This window comes from Myxocyprinus asiaticus, chromosome 31 (genome assembly GCF_019703515.2).
Source record: "Myxocyprinus asiaticus isolate MX2 ecotype Aquarium Trade chromosome 31, UBuf_Myxa_2, whole genome shotgun sequence".
NCBI classification, from domain to species: domain Eukaryota; kingdom Metazoa; phylum Chordata; class Actinopteri; order Cypriniformes; family Catostomidae; genus Myxocyprinus; species Myxocyprinus asiaticus.
In genome coordinates this window covers 40175357-40202650 of record NC_059374.1, presented here as the reverse complement: position 1 = coordinate 40202650, position 27294 = coordinate 40175357, and the positions used below count along the sequence as shown (strand labels likewise).

Genomic DNA, 27294 nt, shown 5'->3' with positions numbered 1-27294 from the left:
TTTAATTCCTGGTGAAAACTCAATTCAACACTCTACAAATCTGATTCCAGACATACTGCAGTGCAGACGTGTGAATATAATTTCCATGCATCTTCTTGATTTACTGGATTTAAAACTAACTTCAGACCAGATGTGTGACTGTTTGAGCACACAGCAATGGAGTTTTTGATTCACACACAGACCCTCTGGTACGATAGTTCATGAATTTTGATTTACTGGTTATATGCTTCAAGGAAACCTGCAATTATAAAAGCTTCTTAACAGAGTAGCAGAGCTACAGGCAGATCTATTTAGAAAAGTTCACTTTTTTTTTCTTTTTAATATATCTCTCATATTAATTATCAGAATTCAGTTTAACTCTTTAAGCTCAAATGTGCCTGCCGCAAGTAGGTATAGCTGCAGACCGAAGATCTCCAAATAGGGGCGGAATCTCCAAAAGAGGGTGGGGTTACTCTAGAATGGGGCGTGGTTACTCCAAAAAGTTGTTGCCCCAACTACAAAAGGGGGCGTTACTTCCACACATTATTAAGGAAAGGGTTAGGTTAGGGGTTCCATCTTTGCTGGCAGTTTGGTGCTATTGCCCCTTTTTGGAGCTCTGCCTGCAGCTATATCTTTCTTGTGGGCCTGCCAAGAAAAAATAATTATAAAAATATTAATAAATACAGTCTTGACCAACACAAAATAGGTATCATTTTAAAGCTGTACTTTCCAATGCATGTAGGCTTTATGACCAAACCTGAACAAATGCTTTGAAATTTGCAGACAAATCAGAAGTGTTCTGTTTTGATAATTTATAATCATTTTACAATGCACATTTTATTATAATCGGTAAAAACATCAAAATGATCAAATAGCCATGTGTCATATGTCCTTGGAAAGCTCTCAAAGACAAAAATATATATGTCTTTGAAATACATGTTACATGTAAACAGGTGTTGCTTATATGCTGCATTTTCACGTATAATTTCACAAAATATAAACAGAACATAAAAAAAATATATATACCATACTATAAAATATACCATTACTTAGAGGAGGTGATTATCTTTAAAACGAGCCCACACACAAAGTAATCGGATGCACAGATCATTAGATAATCCACACAAAGCACAATGTGCAAACAGCACATAATGTGCTATCTGGCTAAAAACACATTAGCTTTCCTGGATCAGATGACTTTATCAAAAATTATGTAGTATGTTGTCCAGCATCATGGAATGCTAAACCAATCATAGTAGGATTAAGATCGCTGCAGCCAGAGGTGGAGGTGGAAGTCATCCAAATATGGGCAGAGAGGATTGTTCACTTTAATTACATATGACCACCAGGAGATGGCACCAAGTACATGGCACGGACTCAATGACTGAATGAGATCTTGTTACTCATGCCTGCATGCTTTGGAGAGAGAGAATACCTTTAGTCATTGTTGTGTAATTAGTTCTTACATACAGTTATTATGTTTTGTTTGTTTGGTGATGCTTTTGCACACTAGAATAAATTATATTTGTAATCCTATAACTTTTGATTGCTTTGTCGTATCAACATAACATTTTACATAGTTACTGGTGACATGATTGGGAACAACATTTTTTTTTGGAGATACCTTATTTAAACCCTGAGATATATAATGTCAAATCAGAAAAAAAAAATAATAATAATTTTGGCTCAAGTTTTTTGTGTGATTTTTCAGCAGGTTCTTAGGCTTAGAGTCTCATAATTGATCATAATCTATAATATATTGTCGAGTTATAAGCCTTTAATTTTGGGTATGCCACTGAAAAATAAAAGTCCTTCACATAGCACATAAATGGACAAGTCATATATCAAATGAAAGCTCTCATTCTCGGGAATGTGACTGTACAGTTGACCTAATACCACAGTTCAAAAGAATCACAAAGTGAAATATGATTTCTGCAAGTCATCAAATACAAATGTCTCTGTGGCAGGGCGGAGGGCGGGGCCGGGTCGTGATTCTGCACACCCAGCCCCTAACTAGGCTGATTAATCCTGAGAGGGATAAGGCCGACCGGAGTTACAGAGAGCTGTAAAGCCGTAAAGCCGGTTATTATAAAGCCGGTTCTCGCCTCCTCCTTTCCATTGAATGTGTTACACTGGTGCCAAAACCCGGGAAGGAGGAGGGATGCGCCGTAGTAGAGTCCTCGCCGCTACCATCCACCCCAACAGAGCAGCCGCGGCCTGAGAACGGAGGAACGGACGCCGACCGCGAGGGGAGGAGGGGCTCCTAACCGACTGCCTGGAGCACTCAGGGCCACTGCCAGGGGCAGAGGAGACCCCTACCAGCCGCTGAAACGCAGCAGGGTCTGAGACCGCAGACCACGAGCAGGGAGGAGCTCCTGGCCGACCGCCTGGAGCGGGAGGACCGCTGCCAGGGGTGGGGGAGACCCCTACCATCCATCGAAAATGCGGCGGGGCGTTCCGTCTGCCAGGGGCCGGAGGACTGCCTCCAATCTGCCCAGGGAGGCAAGGCTGACCAGTCTACGGCGTATCAGTGAACCGGCGAGTACGTTTTTTTCTCTCTCTCCTCTCTCTCTCCCGCTGCCGCTCCATGTTGGCCTTTCCCTCTCTTTTTAAAATATTATTAAGTTGGTATCATCGGCCATTATGGCGTATGTGTACCATGTTTTTTATTGTTGTTTCCCTCCCCTTGTCACCCTCCCAGCTCCCCGGCCTGAGAGAACGAGGGAGGAATGTGGCAGGGCGGAGGTCACGACCCGGCCCCTAATTAGGCTGATTAAGCCTGAGAGGGATAAGGCCGACCGGAGACGGAGAGAGAGAGTTACGGACAGCTGTCTGACACCTGTGTGTGTTTGTGTCTTTTGGTTTAAGTTTATTATTAAACTATTATTTATATTGTAAAGCCGGTTCTCGCCTCCTCCTTTCCATTGAATGTGTTACAGTCTCTTTTATGCTACAATAAATGCTGCTGTAAGCCCCAAAATGGCTAAAATGTTTATATCTGCTTTTACCTTAGGAAGTTCTCTAAAAGAACGAGCCAATGTTTACTGAATAATCCAATGTTATATCTTAGATGTCCAGAACAAAATATGCCATTCAAAAGGAAAAGCATGCAAAACAAATAATCAGAAAATGTTTTCTACTATTGATGATAATATGCTTTATATCATTGCAAAGGGGAGGACCTCAGCTTTCTAATGACACCTAGATTGAGCTTCAAGTCCACTCAGAGGCTAAGATATTCAATGAAACAATGAGGGTGGTGCTTGAACTGAAAATTAGACTGAATGTCTATGGACGAGCACATTTGTGAGGGCTACAATGCCTTAGGGCGCCACCTACATTTCTGATCTGTATATTGTGATGAAATGTGATAGAGAAAATATTCTTTTTTCTAGTGCTTTCTGCCACCTAGTGGAATAAAATTAGACTTTTCAAAGTGAGGTTGAGTGAACAGAACCAGAATTACATGTTTACAAACTGAGGACAACAAAAAAAAAGCTTAAGATTATAAACACATACAATATTATTTCTGAATAATTTGTCACTTTTTTATTTTTATTTGGGCGGTTCTCTGAACAATGAGACCATTTTTCAATGAGACCAAGGTATGTGTGAATGGTGAGCTTTTAACGTTGAGTGTGAAAAACTGTGGGGGCAGCCCAAAAATACACCAGAGTTTAAGGGGCTAAAAACACCCTCAAAGCTAAAAGGGTTAATAATTGCTTAGTTTCAAAGATAAGCAGCAAACTACAGCTATAAAAGGCTTTAACTTTAAGATTAAACAAATAATAAAGATTATTAAGATCATTATTGGGTACAATGACTGCCCAACTCAAAGATACACTATATTGCCAAAAGTATTCGCTCACCCATCCAAATAATTGAATTCAGGTGTTCCAATCACTTCCATAGCCACAGGTGTATAAAATGAAGCACCTAGGCATGCAGACTGCTTCTACAAACATTTGTGAAAAATACAACCAAAATGTAACTCCTTTTTCCACTTCTTTTTTATAAATCTTGACACCTGCAGTCTTCTCTGAAATGATCATATTTGTGTGAACTATTGCTTTGACATGTTGGTCGCACAAACAAACACAAAGCCAGAGTGTTTACACTGTAAGTGAATCTACAAATGTCTTATCTCTCTTTCTCTTCATATTACAGTAAAGTGTGATAGAAGTAAACACAAACACACACACACACACACACACACTATCTTTATGAAATTACGTAGCATTATTAAGTTGTGGATTGACTACAAAATGCATTAACTTGGATAAGGTTGTTTTGAAATAATTAGAAAATACACAAATCTATTTCAAAATGATATTTGTTGAGTTGACTGGATTTCTTTGAAATAGTTTGGATATCATACTGAATCCACAGCCAAGCACAGGCAAGCTGACCAGAGCTCAAAAATGCGTGATCCCAACCACCAGTTTCTATTTATACACACATACACACACACACACACACACTGCAGTCTGATGGAAAAAAAGAGTTTACCTGAAAAAACCTTGCTGATAGAAAAACCTAACCTTTCAATTCTAAGAATAAAAGCCACTTGACCTGTTTGAAGGGACAAACAGTTTCAAGCTACCAGCAGGTTTAAGAGCTTCATTCCTGGAGATTCATTTTTAGTTGAGACCAGATAACAGCATTTCCCTGAGTGTGAATTCCTGGAATAATTTAACAGTTTGTAAATGCGAATGAAGTCATATGTAAAACTATGTTCGGATACTAGTGTACTGCAAACTGTGCAGTATACGCTGTATATTGCCTACATTAAAAAAAATGGTATATGAAACAGTGTGCAGTTTGCAGTGATAAATGTTTATGCTACATTGTTGTCATATGTGAATTTTTTTATGTAACAAGTTACGTCAGGACATTATCCAGTACATACGTATGGTTGTTTTGCATTTTTAGTCCAATTCTGTGTAAATACGACTTCTGGCAATCCAACTTCATACTGAGTCAAGATGATAAAAATCACAGATGATATAGCTTCAGATTCATTCATCACACTAGAAATTGTAGGTCAAGTCGTGCACACTGCACTTAGGGCTACAGTATACCATTGAGTGTCTTTTGGTTGCCTACTGCACATTTTGGCAAATGAAGTAGAGCTATTCTTAGACTAGTACAGTAACATACTACTCTTACTATTTTTGCAGTATACAGGTATACTATACAACAGTATACTGTATTCTGTATACACACTGCAGAAATAGTACGTATAGTGTGCTAATATGCTTTTACAAACATAGCCTAAGTGGTGGTGTTGTTCTAGTGAAACATTGGCCAAAAATGAGAGAAAAACGGCACACTCCTAAAACGTTTGATGTGTCAGTCTCAATAAAAGCTGACTGTAGTTAACTGATTGAAATCAGAAAATTCCTGTTTCTAGTGCAAATTGGCAAAACAAACACAAGGCCTAAGATGATAAATGGGATTAAATGCCAACACTGTTTGTCTGGATCAGACCTCAATAGTTTGACTGGCTAAATTATTTTCAGCATGAATCAATACCACAGTAATGCACAATACAAATAGAGCTAAGCTGGTCAAACAGGGCATATTACATAACACAATGCAGTAATGAGATGAAATTAGGTCAGAGAAGCATGTGTGAGAAGCTGTGGTTTTGCATTTTTTGTGTGAAAAAAAATGGTACTTTTATGAGAGAATTAACTACTCATCCAATTGGGCAATGCAAATGACGTAATAAAATAATTTAATCAATCAAATAAAGTATAAAACAATAATATCATATTTATATATACTAATTTTATTGGTATATTGCACCTTCCATAAATCAAGTTCAGCTCAAAGTGCTTTACATACAACAAATTAACAGCCAAAGAAAGTGAGTGAAATTATTTGTATTTTTCTACCATGGGTGGAGGTCTTCGTACGTTTTTCTTGAAAGATTTATAACATTTTGCTAAATACAGTTTTCTCTATGTACAAAATTGGATGTTTATTTCCATAACTCTATTGTTGCGCTCTATGCCTGAAAGGGCAACTCTATTTTTTTAAGAGGATAAATCTCATGGAAACAATCAGAGCTATTTTCCTAGAAAGAACATTTTTGGATGTTGGATTTACACAATTCTGTCTATAGTTATAACATGAGCTTGAATTAAGTGTTTTGTTTTGGATTGGCTGGAAAAGGAGAATCAATCCTGCAATGAAGGTTACAGAGAAACTGAAAGATTTTCCAGTTAGGTGAAGCTTCTTTGGCCATATGTCTGAGCTCAGCAGTGTCAGCAAGAATCATCTGTTGTGATTTGTGTTAAAGGCAGCAGCAGAGCACAGATTTTGTCTGTGCAACACCCCTTCCCCCTATCCTCATCCTCTTCTGCCCACTCATTCATTCTTCATCTTTTTCTAGTTTTCTCTCCCATCCACATCTATCCCTCTCTCTCAGTTCTTTTTTCTCCTCTTTCTCTTCATCCTTACTGTTTAACATTCTCAATGCACACATGTGCTGTACATATATAAACTGGAGAGGATAGAAAAGAACGATGAGATGAGACAAGAAGTGATGAGAGCAAAGGAGAGAATGAGAGAAAATGAAACAAGAAGAGAAGATGAGAAGAAAAAATTAGGTGAGAGGAGACAAGAGGAGATGAGAGGGGAGGAGATGAAATAAAACAAGATGAGGGGAGAGGAGAAGATATGAGGGCAGATGAGATGAGAACATGAGAGGAGATGAGACAAGAGGAGAAGATGATATGAGAGGAAAATATTGGAGGAGATGAGACAAGATGAGATGAGATGAGGGGAGATGAGAGGAGACGAGAGGAGAAGATGAGATGAGATGAGAGAAAAATATTAGAGATGAGACAAAACAAGAAGACAAGAGGAAAAGATGAGAGGGGAGATGAGATGAGACGCGACGAGAGGATATGAGAGCAGATGAGATGAGATGAGATGAGACAAGAGGAGAAGACTAGAGGAATGGATGAGAGGGGAGGAGATGAATTAAGGCAAGATGAAGGGAGATGAGAATGTGAGAGCAGATGAGATGATAAGATGAGAGGAGAGATGACAGGAGAAGATGAGACAAAACGAGAAGACATGAGGAAAAGATGAGAGGAGAGAAGATGAGATGAGAAGATGAGAGGAGATGAGACCAGACAAGAGGAGATGAGATGAGACTAGAGGAGATGAGAGGACAAGATGAGGGCAGATGAGACAAGATAAGATGACAGGAGATGAGACAAGTGAGTATGAGAGGAAAATATGAAGGAGATGAGATGAGACAAGATGAGATGAGAGGAAACGATAAGAGGAGATGAGACAAAATGAGAAGACAAGAGGAAAAGATGAAAGGACAGAGGATGAGTTGAGGCAAGACGAGAGGAAACGAGAGGAGATGAGAGGAGAAGATTAAAGGATATGATACAAGACAAGATTAGATGAGACGAGGTGAGATGAGAGAAGATGAGAAGAGAAGATGTGATGAGACTAGATGAGAGAAGATGAGATGAGATGAGACGAAGAAGATGAGAGGACATGATACCAGAAAATAGAAGAGGAGATGAGATGAGACTAGACTAGACTAGATGAGGGGAGATGAGAGGAGAGCAGATGAGATGAGAGGAAAATATTAGAGGAGATGAGACAAGATAAGATGAGATGAGGGGAGATGAGAGGAGAGCAGATGAGATGAGAGGAGATGATACGAGACAAAATGAGATGAGATGAGATGAGAGGAAAAGTTTAGAGGAGATGAGACAAAATGAGAAGATGAGGAAAAGATGAGAGAAGAGAAGATTAATTGAGACAAGACAATAGGAGATGAGAGGATATGAGAGCAGAAGAGACGAGATGAGAGGAAAAGATTAGAGGAGATGAGATGAGACAAAAGAAAAGACAAGAAGGAAAGATAAGAGGAGAAGAGACGAGAGGTGAGATTAGACCAGAAGAAATGAGAAGAAAAGATGACTGGAGAAGAGATGAGATAGAAGGAGATGAGACAATATGAGATGAGACTTGGGGAGATGACAGATAACAGGATAAGATGAGAGGAGATGACGAGAAGAGATGAGACAAGAGGAGATGAAACAAGAGGATACGAGAGGAATAGATGAGAAAAGATGAGAGAAGATATGTTTTTTTTTTAAATTAATTTATTTTTTTACCCAATTTGGAATGTCCAATTCCCAATGCGCTTTTAAGTCCTCGTGGTTGCGTAGTGATTCACCTCAATCCGGGTGGCGGAGGACGAATCCCAGCTGCCTCCACGTCTGAGACCGCCAACCCACGCATCTTATCACGTGGCTTGTTGAGCGCGTTGCCACGGAGACATAGCGCGTGTGGAGGCTTCACGCCATCCACCGCGGCATCCACGCTCAACTCACCACGTGCTCCACCGAGAACGAACCACATTATAGCGACCACAAGGAGGTTACCCCATGTGACTCTACCCTCCCTAGCAACCGGGCCAATTTGGTTGCTTAGGAGACCTGGCTGGAGTCACTCAGCACACCCTGGGATTCGAACTAGCAAACTCCAGGGGTGGTAGCCAGCGTCTTTTACCACTGAGCTACCAAGACCCCCTGAGAGAAGATAAGTTGAGAGGAAAAGGGATGAGACATGAGAAGAAGATGAGAGCAGAGAATAAGAAGAGACAAGAGAAGAGGTGAGATAAGAGGAGATCAGATGAGACAAAAGGAGATGACAATACAGTAACTTCCCATCACCTAACAAGCAGGTAACTGAGTACGAATGCAAATTCTGTGTCTACGTCTGCCTCATATCTGTTACAAACTCAGCCTTTATATTTAGTCCCTTTAGTGGAGAAACACACACAGACACACAGTAATGAATTGCATACCCATTCATCAATGCTTGGATGGGCAGCCCAGAGACACTGTTAATGGATGAATCTCCAAGCATGCAGTACAGCAGGAAAAAACAAAGCACAGATGTGTCACACATACACACACAAAACACCTATGTCGGTGAGAGCTCTCAAGCAGACATCCTCAGTAAATAAAGATTCTATACCGTCTGACAGAAATAACATCAGACCTGCATGCTGTTCAGGTTACTGTGATTAGAGATCTGACTTAATTACTGTTTCCCATCAGTCCAACACAACTAACGGTGATCCATCAAAGTCACAGAGAACTGAAACCAGTAATTAGTTACAACACCAGTACAGTAACATGTAAAAGGTCACTGGAAGTGGATTTTTTTTCTCAATAGGAATTTTAAAAGAAACATCCATGACAAAGTTGATACTTAGATGAAACATAACTGAAAACTCCATTAAGTCTACGCTAGATATGAAAGAGCAACCTCTGAGCAATAAATATTTCCTATGTGTGGGTAAGACCCCTCTGAATGTAATAAAATAAACATTGCTTATTTCAGAGAGAAAGAGAGATAAAGGAGAGGAAGTGCGATATTGTTGTCAGCTCTGAGGGCAAACATCTGTTTTGCTGTAGTTAATCCACTGAAATGATTCAGGCATCTGAACACTGGATTAGTCACAGCTTCTGTCATTTCTGCCACCGTAAATTGCCTAATTAGATTTTTAAAAGTCTATTCTAAGCTTTGCGTGCTTAAGGTGATATTTGTCCAGATGCGAGTGTTTATGATTCAGAAACCGCCCCGGTGTTTATAAAGTCTAACCGCCCCGTCTGCGATCACAGAATGAGCGACTCGACGAGGAAATTGCTCTTTGGATCGACACAGTCAGCTTCCATTAACAGAGCAACAAAAATAACAGATAGTTAGGCCTCTCCACTCTTAGTCGGGAATCAGAAAAGATCAATATATCCCTCTCTGCTCAGGTAATGACTATTAATGTATTGAGCTCTGGGTCTTGAGCAAACAGGGCATTGAGTCCAAAGAAGATAAGCTACAGGAGCAGCTACAGTCCTCAACAGCAGCAATGTAGTTTGAACACGGTGAAAAGAGCAACCCGCCCGCTTTACCATTGGACAAGTCAAGTAACCTTCCGCTCTACATCTTACCATGGCCATTTAAAGCGATGTTGTAGCCAAGTTATGAAGGCGATGATACATTAAGATTCTATTCTTGTATATTCCAACCTAAACTTCAAAGTATTCCTCTGTTTATTTTTGGTTATTCATATTAACTAGAATATTCGGTTACTCTCCAAATCAGTTCATTTCGCTTTGACCCCAGTTCCAGGACACACCGCAGGATGTAATCACTACACAGACTTCGCCTTAGATCATAAATTAACTCACGCCAACAGAGGACTGCATCATTGAGGGTTTATTGGTGTTTTTTATCTCCTGTCACAAAACACTGATTCAAAGGCAATTAAATCTCCTAAGCAAATTAAAATCATTGTACATTTATTTTCATGCTGATTAATGTGATACTTTGTAGCTAGAAAAACACATTATTTCACGTCCTACAGGTTGTTCGCTGAATGCAGAGAACAGGAAATGCATTCCATACATTATTTATGGGGATTTTTGGAGGGGCTTAGATCTTTACATTGAAAGCCATGTTAAGAAAGACACATTTCCGCTCTGCAAACACTTGTGCAACAGAAATAAGGTTTTAAAGTATGTTTTTGTGATCAGTGCATAAGAAGAAAGAAAAGTAAACTACTGTAAACTGTCAAAAGCAAAATGTTTATTCTTCTCTCAGTATCGATTGAGGTAAATGAGTAACTGTGGCTTAAAGTAAATATACAGTAAACCTAGTTTTAAAGGGATAGTTCACCAAAAAAAAAAAAAAGACAATTCTGTGATTATCTATTCCCCATCATGCTGTTCAAAACTCTGACTTTATAGCGTGGAACACAAAAGGAGATGTTAGGCAGAATGACAGCTTCAGTCACCATTCACTTTCATTGTATGGGAGATGCAATGAAAGTGAATGGTGACTGAGCTAACATTGTTAGCCTGTTGTGTTCAACGGAAGTAAGAAAATGATACAGGTTTGGAACATGTGGTACCCTTCCTGCAGTCTCACCCTGCTGTTGAACACAACATCACCACGCAGCTGGGTGCAACTACAGTAACACCTTCCAAAACGGTCAGAAATCTAGGAGTAACCATCGACAACAGACTAAATTTCACAGACCAAACCTCAAAGACCGCAAGATCATGTAGATTTACACTCTACAATATCAGGAAGATAAGACCCTTCCTCTCTGAACATGCCACACAACTGCTTGTCCAGTCACTTGTCATAACTAGACTGGACTACTGTAACGCTCTCATTGCAGGCCTCCCTGCATGTGCAACTAGACCCCTCCAAATGATCCTGAATGCAGCAGCACGTTTGGTCTTTAATGAACCAGAGCACATGTTACACCACTCCTTGTCTCTCTCCACTGGCTACCGGTTGATGCACGTATCAAATTCAAGGCTCTGATGCTGGCATACAGAAGAGTCACTAGGTCTGCTCCAGCATACCTAAAATCATTTATGCAGAGCTACGCACCCACTAGAAATCTGCGGTCGGCTAAGGAATGTCGCCTTGTTGTACCAACACAAAGAGGCACCAAAACACTTTCCCAGACTTTCAGCTTCATCATACCACATTGGTGGAACGACCTTCCCAACTCCATCAGTGAAGCTGACTCACTCTCTGTCTTCAAAAAACGACTAAAAACACATCTTTTCCATGAGCACTTAAACCAGTCATTAAAAAATAAATAAATAAATAAATTGTTGCACTTTATTCTGTTTTGAATACTATTATGATGCTAGTGATACTTTGTAATACAGCACATTTCATACCACTGTCACCTAAGATGATTCGCTTATGTTTTCCTCTCTTGTAAGTTGCTTTGGATAAAAGCGTCTGCCAAATGAATAAATGTAAATGTAAATGTAAATGTAATGCAACTTCATTATAGCACGAAATAATTCATGTGTTAAGCACAGTTAAACACCACTGACAGAAAGATGGATTTTCCGAAATATTACCTTAATGAAGGTGAACAAAAATACAAATGTATCTCAAAAGGTAATGACGACAAAGGAGAATGCGAGTGCGGGGAGGTGATTACAACGACAAAAGGTTCATTGTGGAATCTTAAAAGGCACGTGTCAAGGAAACACGATAAAGTGTTCCACTCATACTTGGAAAGAAAATCGGTAATACATCTCTTTGTCTCTCTAAATATTATAGGTAGAAATTGCAACATTCTAATCTAATCGCCATCTCAACTGTATAATGTCCCGAATTAAATTGAATTAAACTTTAATGACCTAAACCACCAACACCAACTGAATGAATAAATTTGTTAATAATTCGTGGCTTTTACTGATTACTATTACGTAATATGTGCAATTTAAATTTATTTGCAGAGGAAGAAGCACAGCACACATGTAAAGAGGCAGAGAGCAGTAGATTTAAAAGCTTCTTTCAACAAAGAACGACAAAAATAAATATATCACAAGAGAGGAAGAGTGAACTGGACCAGGCCTTCTTTAAAATGGTCTACATTGACTATGAGCCACTCACCAAAGGAGAAAGAGAAGGGATGCGTTATTTTGTGAACATTGCACAGCCTGGCTACATCCCAACTTGTTACAGCACGGTCCGTGACACACTCATGCCACATGCTTTATTAGAGTTGGAGAATAAGATGCGCGTTCTGCTACAGCACTGCAATGGACTCTCATTGGCCATTGATATTTGGACGAGCCGACGGGGTCACAGTTTTCTGGGTATCGTGGGTAGTATTATTGATGCAAACTTTCAAGGCCACACTGTTCTGCTGAGCTGTGAACACATCCAGGGACACCACACAGCAAAGCACATTTATAAAAAATACAAGGAGGTCCTGAGGCGCTAGAATGTCCAGCGTGGTGTGATCAAAGTGGTTACTGATAGTGCCAGCAATATGGTGAAAGCATTCAATCTGCCTGGTTTCAGTGAATCTGGGGATCTGCTGAATCAAGATGTCGGGGAGAGAGATGTTGAGGGTGATGCTCCAGATACTCCTGCAGCTCCATGCAGACCAGCTGGCCATCCAGTTGAATATGATGGTAGAGCACTACGTCAAAGAATCAAATCTTCACCTGAGATGTCTGATCCACTTACTCCAACTGTCTATTAAAGATGCGATCGCAAAGCATAGTGCAGTCAATTCAATAATCAAAACAGTCAAAACAGTCAGGAAATCAACAAATTAGGTGTTCGTCCCACAACTGCATGCGCAACCAGATGGAACTGTCAGTTGCGGATGATCGAATCGTGCTGACAATGTTTGAGAAGGACGCGCTGTGGCAAAACAGGCTGACATCGATCATAGATGATGGGAAAATCACATGCAATGATGTTCTCGTGCTTCAAGGCTGAGTGAGAGTACTCACACCATTTGCCGAACTGACAGATAGTTTACAAAACGAACTGGGAAACCTGGGGATGATCTTGCCGGCAGCTGCAGAAATACACAGAATGATGGTTGGTGTCTCCAATCCATTGGAAATAGCTGCATTCGCAGAAACTCTAGCTGAGAACTTTTCGGCTCGTAATAAAAGGTTTTAAGACGACACCCACGTTATTCTGGCTGCATTGTTAGACCCACGCTTTAAGAACGAGTGGATTGCAAGAGATGAAAAGGCAAGTAATTCAGTCTAACAAAGCCACATTCACAAATCAACAAAAATATTACAATACATTGGTTATTGTGAAAAGTGTCTATAAAATAAAAAATAATAATAAAAGGGTACAATAATCGTAATTGTACAATAACGTAATTGTATTGTTCTTGAAGGTTCAAGACAAACAGAATGAGATATGGGAGTTGTTAGTTCATCAAACACAACTTCTCTGCAGTATGAATAAAACAGTAACATCCCCTTCCCTTGTCGCTGACCTTGAGCCATCAAGGGCAAAGAAAGGCAAGTCAATGTTCCAGTCCTATGCAACTGCGACACATTCATCTGCAGCACTTGATGTAAAGGGAGAAGTCGAACATTACCTCGCAATGCCAAGAATGAACCCTGACGTTGACGTCCTTCGCTTCTGGAAGGACAACTCTATTATAATGCCCCAACTTTCACAAATTGCAAGACGCATATTTAGCATCCCCAGCGGCTCGGCCAGCATAGAAAGGGTGTTTTCTATTGCTGGCCTGACGTCCAGCAGACATCGCATGTGCTTGAAACCTGCTACTCTGCAAAAGCTCGTTTTTCTGAAAGTGAACACAGCATTGGAGGTATAGTTTTGATGATTAAAAGTGTATTCAACCAACCAACCAACCAAACTTTTTTTCCAATCAGAGAATTATACTTATCAAGATTAATATAAAAGTTTGTTTAAAGAGAAGGCAATAATAGCCTACATATTTTTAGTTTGGCAATTTATTTAACTTTTTTTTTTTTTTTAGTTTGGTAATTTATTTATTTTATTTAATGTAATGTTTTTCGTTTGGTAATTTATTTAATTTAGCCTCATCCAGCATTTTTTTTTATTTTTCAAAAGTGAGCTAAATGATAATTTATTGGCTTGGGCTAATATTACTGTTCCAATAAAGCACGTTGATGTTTTTCTCCTAGTATTGTGTATTTATTTTACACTGAATGCATCTTCTGCACAGAGGTTTGTGATATTTCAAAAAAATTATTAAAATTTACAGTGGAGCGGTAATTAGGCACACATTTAGCCATAGAGTGAACACGGAGCGAGGAGTGAGTGAGGAGGGAGTGAGGAGCGGGAAATGGTCAACCCGGAGCAGAGCTGGGCGGAGTGATTATGAAATGCTTTGAGCGAGGAGTGGAAAGTTTTGCTGCTCCACTCCACTCTCATACTCTGGTCTGAAATCCAGATAACCAACAAACAATTTTAACACAGCTAATACAAAAATGGACTAAACCAACATGGACACAATGATTACATTTTTACAGACTTGACACATTTTAAAATAGATTTTTAAAAGATTTCAAATTTTATTACCTCAGGCAACCTTGTTGTCAACGACCCATTTATCTTTGCACATTACAGTGAGATAGGAGAAAATATTTAGCATTGAAAAATGTATGCACTTAACCTTTAAAGATAACCAGCTCCAGCTTAAACCCACCAACAGTCCCTTTAGCAACCTCAGATTAACTCATATAGCTTCAATCAATCATTAGATTTACTCAAGAATTATGATTCTTTTCAGTTATCGAGTGCACTCTGTCAGGGTTCAGGCAGCTTTATCTGTACAGCATAGCACTAAACTTAATCAGTATTGATCGTTGAGCCAGCAATCTTTCAGAGAGGTGAAACTGAGAGCAGAAAGCATCAGTGCTCTACAGTGGAAACTCATCGTCATTTGCCAGGTAAGCAGATTCCTTCAGCTAGATCTCCAAAACAATCATGTAAAATGATGAATGAACATTGAGTAATAGTGTGCTGATGTATTAAGTTTGGGGTTTTAGCAGCTGACAGACTAAAAGCACCTTAAACACACCTTTAAATTAATCTGTAGTTCACTACATACTTCACTTACCAACATATATTTTAGTATGTAGCTCTCTCGCCTCAAACATGTGGCTCTCGAAACAAAATGTCTTCCTTTAAAGGCACACACTCCGTTTACAATTTAGCAACTTCCTGATAATGAGAAACCCTGTAGTGGTGTTTGCTAAGGCAAGTTAGCATTATCATTGCTCATATTTAGGGTTAGAGATTTAAACAAATCTCTAAGTATTAAACAGCATATTTTTTTGTAAAGCTGCTTTGAAATGATGTGTGTTGTGAAAAGCGCTATACAAATAAAAATAACTTGACCCTATAAAGTGGAACAGGTTCTGCCACGTCACAGACTGGACTATTTTTTTCTTTTTGGAATTGGAGGTTCTGGAACGCGGTACAGAATAATTCTGTTCCGCCCCAATATAACCCCTGGCTGTTACTTTCCTAATCAATCGCACTCACAGTTATGACCTGGCGGATGATTAAATGGGTGAAAGTATTCCATAGACTTACATTAAATGAGGTTCCGAGTCATAACTAGAGAATATTATAAAGAGCACTCCATCTACCACATAGCAATGCACTAGTTGTGCGTTCACATCATGTCGGAATTACCGTAATTACAAAATTCTGACTAGTAAAATGCGTTCACCTCTTCGTAGAACCCGTAATAAGTTGTAATGTTGGAATTCTTTGAAAGTTTCAACTTGACAGTTGTGACATCATGTAAAAATAACCGATATGGCAGTGGTATTAGCAGTTAAAAGACAGTGAGCTGATATTTCTGTCATGTTACTCCTTACAAAACAACTAGAGTTTTGACAAACTAGCCGCAAACTTGACAGAAATTTGCAGCAAAATGTGGCACTCATTATTTTCACATGCAAATGAGCTTGTGATTCACTGCAAAGTTTGCAGAAGTTTGCAGCCAGAGGTGGGTAGTAACGCGCTACATTTACTCCGTTACATTTACTTGAGTAACTTTTTGGAAAAAATTTACTTTTATGAGTAAATTTCTAATGAAAAAAATATATTTTTACTTCATTACAATGGGCGATGTTCCTGTCGTTACATTACTGGTTTTAAGTTAATAAGTGTAAATAAATGCGTAATTTATTAATAGATTTTTGAAAGGGACTTTTATGACAGTGGAACTTTACAGCTGTGTTCTGTCACTGGAGTCGAGTCCACCATTGCAGCAGCAGCAAGCGTGCCAAATAAACACTTTCTTTGCTCCACACCATGAAAAAGAGTAGTTTCATCATGCAGTTCCTTCATATTACACCAAGACAAGTGGATATTTCAAGATTATAATTGCAGCGCGGTAAGTTTTGGCAATTATGATAACGTGGGCTTGTCTGTGTCATTGTCATTTTCAGGGTGATTCTGTAACTATTGTTGTTCAATAACAAACACACTTTGCATTATGAGTGTTGAAACTTAAACGAATCAATTCCGAGAACAACCTAGCAACCACATAGCAAGATGGTAACACCCACTCAGAACATGTTAGCTACTACATAGCAATGGCCTAGCAAACATTACACTCAAGCAACCACAAACCAACATGCTAACAACCACTTAGAACATGTTAGCAAGTTCATAGCAATGGCCTAGCAACCATAAAGAATACCCAAGCAACCACAAAGCAACATGCTAACAACCACTCAGAACACGTTAGTAACTTCGTAGCAATGGCCAAGCAACCATCAAGAACACACAAGGAACCACAAAGCAACATGCTAACAACCACTCAGCACATGCTAGCAACTTTGTAGCAATGGCCTAGTAACCATCAAGAACACTCAAGGAACCACAAAGCAACATGCTAACAACCACTCAGAACACCCCTTACAAAAAATCTAAACTTGCTGCAAACTTGCCGCAAATTTGCCACAGGTTTGCCACTCTTTATTTTCACATGCAAATGAGCTTGTGATTTGCCGCAAATGTTTTCCAGAAGTTTGCAGCTCTTCACCGGTAGTGGTGAACCTCCGGCAAACCTTTAGCAACAATGGACAATGTGCCACAAGTTTGCCGCCATGCTCATTTGCATGTGAAAATCAACAGTGGTGAATTTGCGGCAAGTTTGTGGCAAATTTGCTATGGACTTTCGATTTTTGTAAGGGACGTTGGCAACTTTGATGCAATGGCCTAGCAACCATCAAGAACACTCAAGGAACCACAAAGCAACATGCTAACAACCACTCAGAACACCCCTTACAAAAAATCTAAACTTGCTGCAAACTTGGCGCAAATTTGCCACAGGTTTGCCACTCTATATTTTCACATGCAAATGAGCTTGTGATTTGCCGCAAATGCTTTCCAGAAGTTTGCAGCTCTTCACCGGTAGTGGTGAACCTCCGGCAAACCTTTAGCAACAATGGACAATGTGCCACAAGTTTGCCGCCATGCTCATTTGCATGTGAAAATCAACAGTGGCGAATTTGCTATGAACTTTCTATTTTTGTAAGGGACGTTGGGAACTTCGTAGCAATGGCCTAGCAAGCATCAAGAACACCCAAGCAACCACAAAAGTTTAGTTTGGGTTTACAATTTAAATGGAGGTGCCCTTACAAAAAATCTAAACTAGACGCAAATTTGCCACTAGTTATTTTCACATGCAAATTAGCTTTTGATTTGCCGAAAATGTTTGCCAGAAGTTTGCAGCTCTTCGCCAGTAGTGGTAAACCTCCAGAAAATTATTAGTGGTGAATTTGCAGCAAATTTGCCATGAACTCTCGATTTTCGTTAGGGCATTTCTGGTCCATATTATGCTAATCATTCGCTAACTAATTTGTTTGACTGATATCCCTAAAAAAAATCTACAGTTCTGGCGAACTTGACACAAATTTGCCACTCATTATTTACACATGCAAATGAACATGTTATTGCCAGAAGTTTGCAGCTCTTCACTGGTAGTGGTGAACCTGCAGCAAACCTTTGGCAACAATGGACAATTTACCGCTACTGGTAAACACTTCTCTGGAAAACCTGTGGCAATAATGATAAGTTTGACACAAAGCTCATTTGCAAGTGAAAATAATGAGTGTCAAATTTGCGGCATGTTTACCACAGGGTTATGCCAGAACTATACATTTTTGTATGGGAAATGCCCTGAATAATGTATTGGGGACACAATAACACTTGGTTTGTGGTTGTGTAAATGACATTGCCACTAACCAAACGGACTGCAGCACAGTTTTTGCAAGATGGTACACATGCACCAATTTGCATTCAAAACAGGATTCATCACTGCACAAACAACGTCACAGTGTGAACAGGCTTGACAGTTGTTGAGGATATTGTGTGAAAGTTGTAATACGATTTGGTTGAAGTTCATTTTTGCGAATGTGGGTGGATAGGGATGAAATTATGTACTTCCCTTCTATACGCTCCACAGAAGCATCAATTTAGTAATCCATAACTGTGCCAAGTGCCTTTATTGCATAATAAATTCAGATGAGGGCCTGTAGCTACAGAGACTCTGCCAGCATTTTCAATTTTCTACCTTGCATCCCTCCAACACCCACCAACTCTCTCTCTCTCTCTCATCCTCTTATCTATTTTAGATCTGGCCTGGTGCAAAAAATAAGATTGTTTCTGTTGTCCCACTTTAAGTATGGAACATTTTCACCCTTTTTTTCTCCTTAGATCTGTCTAAACATGACTTTCTCTTTCACTTTCACTTTCTCTGTCTTTTCTCATATACAGTATGTGGTGAAAATGGCCATTGGGGATGATGAATAAGGGACCTCAGATTAGCTTTGTCTACAAAGGCTGCTGCTTTCTAAGATTCAGTGTTAGTTTTAAAACAATGGACCAATCGGATTAATCTGGGGGTGGGATGAACATATTTACATATGGCCAAGCGTACTGAGGATGTACGTTAGCAATGGGATTTTTGGAGTTAATGCGGCAATAAACACACCTTCTGTTCAATTCCATTGCGCCGCGTTAGCTGTTTCGTACGTGTCTTGTGTGAATGACCATTTATATTGCATTGCCATTGCCAAATTTGAAAGCAGCTCTGCATGTATCCTTTGAAGTGAACTCATCACAATGCACGAGGTTGTCTTCGAAGTGAAGGAAACATACAAGGATACATTCTTGGTTTAAAAACAGCTCGAACAGAATTGAACAGAAGGTGCATTTATAAGAGTGTTAACTTCCATACACCTGGAAGCCCCAAACGCAGCCTTCACTGCCGGGACGTCAGCAGGGATGCACTATAATGACAAATAGATCTCCTGTCGACTATGTTAATAATCATAGTGGGCTCACTGTGATGTGGCAAAAAGTACCCATAAATTATAGAGGTGTGTTATATAATTGCAGAAGCAGAATCATTTTCACGAGTGAGGACAGGTTTTAATTAGTCAAACCTCCTGAGGAAAAGAAAAGACTGGCTCTCCCCGTCTTACACAGAGCACAGCATCTCGTCTTTACAGGAACATCATTTTCATACCACTTTACACACACACACACACATACACATTTTCTTAGCCAATGTAACAGGGACATTTTGCACTGTTTACTGTTAATAACTAATCAACATTTTATTCATCAGTGTTTTGACCTTACTCTTCAACAATAAGGCATTAAAGATAGGGCTTTCTATATAAACAACAGAATTGGTGTCACAGTTGTTTAAAATTACTTTTGAGTTGTTTCCATCACTTTGCAATTGTCCAAGAGAGAGATGGATTACATTGACGCTCGTTTGCTCCTCCTTGGATTCCCGGATGTCATCCTCGAACTTTGCCACCTGAATTTCTCAACCTGTATTCAACAGCCTGAATATTGAGACCTGAATTTCATGACCTGAAATCCACCTCTTGAATAATCTGAAGTTTTTTTATGTGAATTCACACAAAATATTTTCAAATATTTAAAATTTTAAACTTTTTCGATAACATCAAATTACACTCAGTCTTTTTCAAGATCATGAATTCGGAGGCTCTTTCAAATTCAAGTTCTGGTGATATAAAAATGACACCATAAAATTCCTTAAAAAGTCAACCCACTATAGTCATTGTATAACTCACAAACTGATTGTAATGATAATATCTATCATGAAATCCCTACTCCTAACTCTGAGCCATAGTTGTACAATAATATTACAAGCCTAGATATTTTTGTCACGGTCCTGTCACTCTGTGTTTTTGTGTGGCAGGATCATGACATCATTGTTCTGTGTCTGTCTTGTGTTCTGTCTTTATGAGCGCATGGCTTCGGTTGTAGTTTCCCTGCTGTGCGCTCTTCGTTTTGTCTTGTTTCCTATCCGGAGCATGGTGTCTGGATCCTGAATTCCCTGTCTCGATCGGTTTCAGTCTGTGTCGGGATCTGGACATTCATGCTCCATGTTCTGTCTGTTATTGGCGTGGGTGCACTGCGCTTATGTCATCTTGGCGGCATGCACTCACGTCAATCGTTTATGTCTGTCTCTCGCGACCATGGATGCGCTACGCATTGTGCATCTTAATGTTGTGCTGAGGTTCGGTCACTTTGGTCTGAAGTGACGGGTTTGTGTGTGGCCGAACTCTCGCACAGATGTCCTGTCTCGTTTTGTCACCTATTGCGTGCATCGCATGTCGTTTGCCTCACGATATACACTCAGGCTTTGTCTAGTGTGGGAATGCGTGGCATTGCTTTGTTTGCCGTTGCTACACATTCTCTCATCTTGTCTATGGTTTGGCATGAGCGTATATTGCCTTATTGTCTTGCCGATGTGCGCTCATGCCATTTGGGTGTTTGTGTCTTGTGAGAGCACGTGGCTTTGTTTTGTTTCTGTGTTGCCGTGTGTCTCTCAGTCTTGTGTCATTATTTTGCCCATTATTAGTTCATTTGTTACACCTGCCCTGCCCATTAACCTTTTGATTTCCTTCCCTATTTTATTCTCTTCGTGTGCGCTGTCCAGTGCCAGTTCGTCTTGTGCTTGTTTCGTGTCCATGTCAGTGTTGAGTCTTATCCCTGTTTCTGTCGGTTCCGGTCAATCCTGGTCCCTTTTCGTTTGCCCCGTTCCCGCTTCAGAGAGAGCCTGCATTGGACTGTATTTTTTCCCCCTTTGGGGCAGTTTGGTTTTTTGTTTAATTTTTGTATTAATAAAACCTTTTGTTTTTTCACTCTGCATTTGGGTCCTGCCTCTGCTGATTCGTGATAATTTTGGTTAGTAATTATGTTTTATAATCTATGATCTTCTATCACTAAAATGACATTCTACTGTAATACTCACTAGTATAAAAGCCTCAGCCAGATAATGTTATATCTCATTCTTTTATTATCTCTCTCTGTCTGGTAATATTGCTGATGAAGACAGTCAGTCACAGCTGCAGAATTTCCTCATAACGTCTCTCAACTGCACGGCTTCACACGGGCATCTTAAAATAATGAGTCGTGACTGTAGTTTTTTAAAATACGGGCTGCTCCCTGGAGCTTACGGGATTTCACAGCCTAACCAAACAGCAGTGGAACACCTTAAAGGGATAGTTCACCCCAAAATGAAAGCTCTGTCATTATTTACTTCCCCTCATATCGTTCCAAACCTTCATGCTGTTATTTCACAATGTAGAAATGTTTAAAGAATATTCACGTAGATCTTTTCATACTGTACGATTACAGTTCATGGTGACCAAGACTGACAAGAAACCAAAAGATTATCCACTTTTTTACAAGTCTTCTGAAGTCATTCAATAGCTTTGTGCGAGGAACAGACCAAAATTTAAGTCGTTATTCACTGACCCATTCCTTTAACCCATGTTTGTGTCCAAAATGTAAAAATGCTGCTTCACATTTGGCTACTACACATGCGAGAACCAATGCTTTTTGGTGTCAATGACTTGAATGCACGCTCCGTTTTTTTATATAAATGTGAGTGTTTGGGCAGATAGGAAGATCGTAACTAAACAGCTTACATTTTTCTGACTACTTTCTATGATACTTTTATGGTGATTTTTTGTGCTTTTAGTCCTTTACAGTGCTCAGTTTGAATTGACGAAACAGACTGTATTGAAACAGACTGATCACACATGTGGAAATTCGGCGACAGTAGGTCAAAAGTTCTGCTGTTGAAATCGGTCTGTGCTTACTGAAATTCAAAACCACTGCCCCCAGTGACTGAAACGGGAAATGTTGTTGAGGTGAAATGTCCACAGGGTGGCACCTAAAAGCGAGTTGTATTTTTTTTTTTACAGGAATGCATATTAGTATGCATAACTAGTTGGAAAGCCAATTAAGATATAGTTAATTAATCTTCAATTTATTGATATCTGAAATACAAAATCTAACATGTCGAAATAAGTTTACATATATAAAAAATTTGCATTTTAACGTAATTTAATTGTAGATATCAGGAAAGGATATTTGTACTAGTAACAATGTAATTATCAAAAACGATCATTCTGCTCTTCAGACAGCGCTGTCACACACACAAACACACACTGGTTCAGATTCAGAATGGCAGAGGGGAGACATCACGGCTCATTCCAACTTTCTCTCCACTTCCCTGTTACGTGTAGATCGGCAAAATAACAACAGGAATACCGCGTGAACATAAACAATCGTTATCAGACTGAATAAGGATGCGATTCATAAAGTAACTTTGCCCTGTGTATGTGTGTGATTGTGTATTTATTCCCTCTGGGCTTGCCGTAGAAAGCAAATGCCAATATGGAGCTTCAGTGAGTAAATGAACTGCCTTCAATAAACACACTGTTTAGTCTGTGAATCCTCTGTTTTCTGCATTTTATTGTCAATTATCCTAATTTTAGTGTATGAATATCGTGGTGTCGCGTCGCGCCTGGTGTGGATAGACCGATTGCGTGTCACTGGAATCTTATCATATCACGTCTGGTTAGGAGGTGTGACATGAGAACAGATATTATTTGCTAGCAAGTCTTGTCTTGTATGCATGTACAGTTCTCATTGCCTGTGAAAACATCCAGGTGTTTGGAAATGTAAACAGAAAATGAGGTCAGAAATTAAGATGTGCATGAATAAACCATAGTGGAAGGATTTAATTATCTTGCATAGCAGTGAAGACGTTTATTTTAGGGTTTACAGAAGGCACAATATTTAAATAAAGCCGTTTAAATTTGAATTGGATTTTTGGCTTGCCCTGATGGCGACCCAATAATAAACCGCAGGCTTCTTGGGTTCTGCCTCACTGATTGATAACCAATCACAGCGTCTGTTCTGTCTGAAAGCGACGGTGTCCAGGGGCTAGGCTATACATCAATGCTTTCTTGCAGAGAAGGCGAAAGTGAGAGTGTAAATTATTTACACACATGATTCTTCCACCCACACTCACACACACAACATCTCTGCATGTATATCTATGTGTAATGTGTAAGTCAGTGGCAGCCTGTTCTTATTATGGTACAATAAGCTTTAAGGCTGTTATGAGGTTTAGAAATGTAAATGACAAAAACATATTTACAGTGTAGGGGAAGCTACTTTGAAATCAGAGCTTCCCAAGCTAAGCTACTCATAATTTAAAACTAGACCAGCCTGACATAACAACATTGGCTCAACCAATGGCTTGAGTTTGGGATGGGACTATCTGTTTGGTGACCACTGAAAGACGGGGGAAATCTGTTGGAAAACATTATATTCTTGCAATTCTGTTTGGTGGCGCTAGTGATGCAGAAATTGAACAGATACATTTACACTTAATACACTAATAAAATTAGAAAACACCTTCATTTATGTAACTAAGTAAAAAATACAGGGATGTACAGCAGAATTTAAACAAAATCTTCTCTTAAAAATAGAAGATACAATGACTTCTACACATGGACTCTTGGTTTGTTATTAAAGGGATAGTACACCAAATGAAAATTCATCCATCATTTACTCTCCCTCTTGTGTTTCCAAACCTGTTTAGAAACCTGAAGTATACAAAAGGATATGCTAGGCAGAATGCTAGACTCTCCATTCACTTTCATTGTATAGAAAAAAGATGCAATAAAAGCGAATGGTAACTGAGGCTCTACTCATAATAATTTTTTGCATGCATTTAGCATGTATCATTGGTTCTTGAATACTTTTTTATAAAAAATGTTGATTTAGTTATTTCACTTTATTCCATTTTTTATTTCTTAAAATAAATTTGGTTTTTAATGTCCCTCTAAGAAGGCATGTAAAAATTAACATTATGTGTTATCTAGTAGGCATTCAACTGCCTGATGGCAAAATAAATGCAGAACAACAAAAAGGAACACTTATGTGAGAATGCTGTTTGTAGACTACAGCTCAGCATTCAACACCATAGTGCCCTCCAAGCTTTATGTGAAACTCCAGGCTCTGTGCTTAAACAGCTCGCTGTGCAGCTGGATCCTGGACTTCCTGTCAAGCAGACACCAGGTGGTTAGAATGAGCAGCAACATCTCCTCATCACTGACCCTCAACACTGGAGTCAGGAGCACAATATCTCCCTCAATGTCAGCAAGACAAAGGAGCTTGTGGTGGACTTCAGGATAAAAGACAGAGAACACAGTCCCATCACCATCAATGGAGCACCAGTGGAGAGAGTCAGCAGCTTCAAGTTCCTGGGTGTCCACATCACTGAGGAACTCACATGATCCGTCCACACTGAGGCCGTTGTGAAGAAGGCTCATCAGCCCCTCTTCTTCCTGAGACGGCTGAGGAAGTTTGGAATGAACCGCCACATCCTCACACGGTTCTACACCTGCACTGTAGAGAGCATCCTGACTGGCTGCATCACTGCCTAGTACGACAATAGCACCACCCACAACCGCAAAGCCCTGCAAAGGGTGGTGTGAACTGCCAGACACATCATCGGAGGTGAGCTTCCCTCCCTCCAGGACATATATACCAGGCGGTGTGTGAAAAAAGCTCGAAGGATCATCAGAGACTCCAGCCACCTGAGCCATGGGCTGTTCTCACTGCTACCATCAGGCAGGCGGTATCGCAGCATCAGGACCCGCACCAGCCGACTTCATGACAGCTTCTTCCCCCAAGCAATCAGACTTTTGAACTCTTGATCTCTCACGATCAATATACATCAGCACTGCATTTTATTAATCTTATTATTTCACACTGGACTGTCATAAATTATATTCTCTCTTAACAACACACTGGCAACTGACTATCAACCGACAGCCTGAATGTCAGTACAGTACAATACAACCTACTGTACATTTTATATATACTATATATAGTATTTGTTTTATTGTATAATGTGTATTCTATATTGTGTGTATTGTGTACTGTACAATATTCTATCTTGTGTGTATTGTATACTGTATATTATTATTTGTATAGTGTGTTGTGTGTAATTATGTGTATATTAGATATGTAAATTGTGATGTGTAAATCTGTTTATTGTAAATTGGTATATGTCTCATCTATGTCTCATCACTCATGACTGCTATGTTGATCGGAACTGCACCCAAGACTTTCACCCACTATTGCACTTGTGTATATGGTTGTGTGACAATAAAAGTGAAGTGAAGTGAAAATAAAAAAATACATACAGATATTCACATATACAAAGCAGGTGCAAGAAGCTCAGTATTTTAATGAGTATTTATTGTCTGTTGCCGCCTTAGTCTTAGTTTTATTGTGCACAGCATGGTTGCTTGTGGAAAACAACATTTATTGCCAACCCGAGTGTGTGACAAATAAACTTTAAGGACAACAACAAATAAAAATTCACCACATTTGTTTTCGTAATTAATGTTCCTGTCTTAATGTGCACAATTTATCAGTGCACGTTATTCTAAGGATATTCTAAATGCAATGATTTTTCCACCTCTGAGATGACTTTTCTTCTCTGCTGATGTAATCAAGTCCACATGGGCAGGGAAAAGAAACCAGTAATATCACAACCTACTTCTCACAATCCAATCAAATCCCAATGGATAAAATTCCACCCTATACATTATCTCCCACGCAATATTCTGTATCACTCGGAAATGCAGATATAGAAGTTAAATACCATATAATTAAATGTGCACTTTGTAATTTTTTATGCATCTTGGACTTACACTGACACCTAGCGGAGTGGATGCGGCATCATTCAAACACAGTATTTTTCAATTAATGATGCCATTATAGAAATTCACTATTCACAGTGAGCCATAATTTATTTAATTTATGAGTTAAAGTGTCTGGAGTCACGAGTTGGAATCCAGGGCGTGCTGAGTGACTCCAGTTAGGCTTCCTAAGCAACAAATTGGCCTGGTTGCTAGTGAGGGTAGAGTCACGTTGGTTAACCTCCTCGTGGTTGCTATAATGTGGTTTTCGCTCTCGGTGGGGCGCGTGGTGAGTTGTGCGTGGATGCCGCGGAGAATAGCGTGAAGCCTCCACCCGCGCTAGGTCTCCGCGGTAACGTGCTCAACAAGTCACATGATAAGATGCACGGATTGACGATCTCAGACGCGGAGGCAACTGAGATTAGTCCTCCACCACCCGGATTGAGGCGAGTCACTACGCCACCACGAGGACTTAGAGCGCATTGGGAATTGGGCATTCCAAATTGGGGAGAATAGGGGAGAAAATAAAAAAAATAAAAATAAAAAATAAAAATACAATAAATAGATTTATGAGTTGAAGTGTCAAATAACAGGGAGATTACCGAGACTAAGCGTGTAGTATTCGGCTGGTCATGTAATCCTAACATGGCAGCCCCCATGAGAGGACCCTCCCCATGTAGTAACAAAACAGCTTATATAAGGCTACTGATTTGACTGGCATCTTCATTTTAATGTGAGTGGTCATGATTTTATACATATGCTTCAAAAGTGCAATTCGTTCCTTTAGGAGGAAAACTTTTTTAATGAGGAAAAAATTACTGATTAATGAAGAATACCTTTTTGTGTTGCTTTTACCTGCATATGTGAACAATATAAAATAAAATGTAATATA

At 39.5% G+C, this 27294-nt stretch overlaps 1 protein-coding gene across 2 annotated transcripts in view; it reads right to left on the bottom strand.

The window, feature by feature from the left end:
- LOC127422433 (sodium/calcium exchanger 2-like) overlaps positions 1–27294 on the bottom strand; it is a 124337-nt gene that overhangs the window by 45448 nt on the left and 51595 nt on the right. The gene's annotated exons all lie outside the window — the stretch shown is intronic.